At 54.4% G+C, this 572-nt stretch overlaps 1 pseudogene; it reads left to right on the forward strand.

Annotated features, from left to right (window-relative positions):
* Positions 1–6: 6 nt before the first annotated feature.
* Positions 7–572, forward strand: part of LOC119590960 — a 1,186-nt pseudogene continuing 620 nt past the window's right edge.

A 572-nucleotide genomic window follows, 5' to 3' on the forward strand; every position in this document is an offset into this window, starting at 1 on the left:
TATATTAGTAAGCAATAGACTTTGGTTTATTAAGATACGGTGTAGGAAAATCGTTTCGTTAATATTGTTCGAAAGATAAGCTGTGTTTTGAGATGTTCTTGTGATAATCCGACATTTATCATAGTTATTCGGTGTAGTTAATGGAGGTTCGTGTTAAAATAAATAAATAAATAAGAAAGTGCATCGTATTTTTTCCTTAGATATTTTGTCTCATAAAATTTTGAAATTCTGCTTCATAGGAAGTGCCGAAATACCCACGAGTTAACTTCCCTCCGCCCGAGTCCCGCAGCCAGCCCTCGCCGCCTCCCGGAGCCGCGAGCGAGCCGAGGCGCCCTCGCCTGCCCAGCCTCTCCCGCCCGCGCACGATGAGGCCCACCGCTTCGTAGGCGGCAGGCGGGCCAGCCCTCTCGAGCCTGACTGCGTGATGCGCGGCGCCCACGAGTGATGATGGAGGCGATGAGCGGGCGCGGGCGTACGGGCAGCATGAGGAGCGGGCGCGCCGTGGTGGGCCTCGACGTGATCAGCCACACCCTCCCGCACCGCATGCGGTCGGCGTCGGACGCGCACCACCT

The sequence above is a fragment of the Penaeus monodon genome, chromosome 28 (genome assembly GCF_015228065.2).
Source record: "Penaeus monodon isolate SGIC_2016 chromosome 28, NSTDA_Pmon_1, whole genome shotgun sequence".
Taxonomy (NCBI): domain Eukaryota; kingdom Metazoa; phylum Arthropoda; class Malacostraca; order Decapoda; family Penaeidae; genus Penaeus; species Penaeus monodon.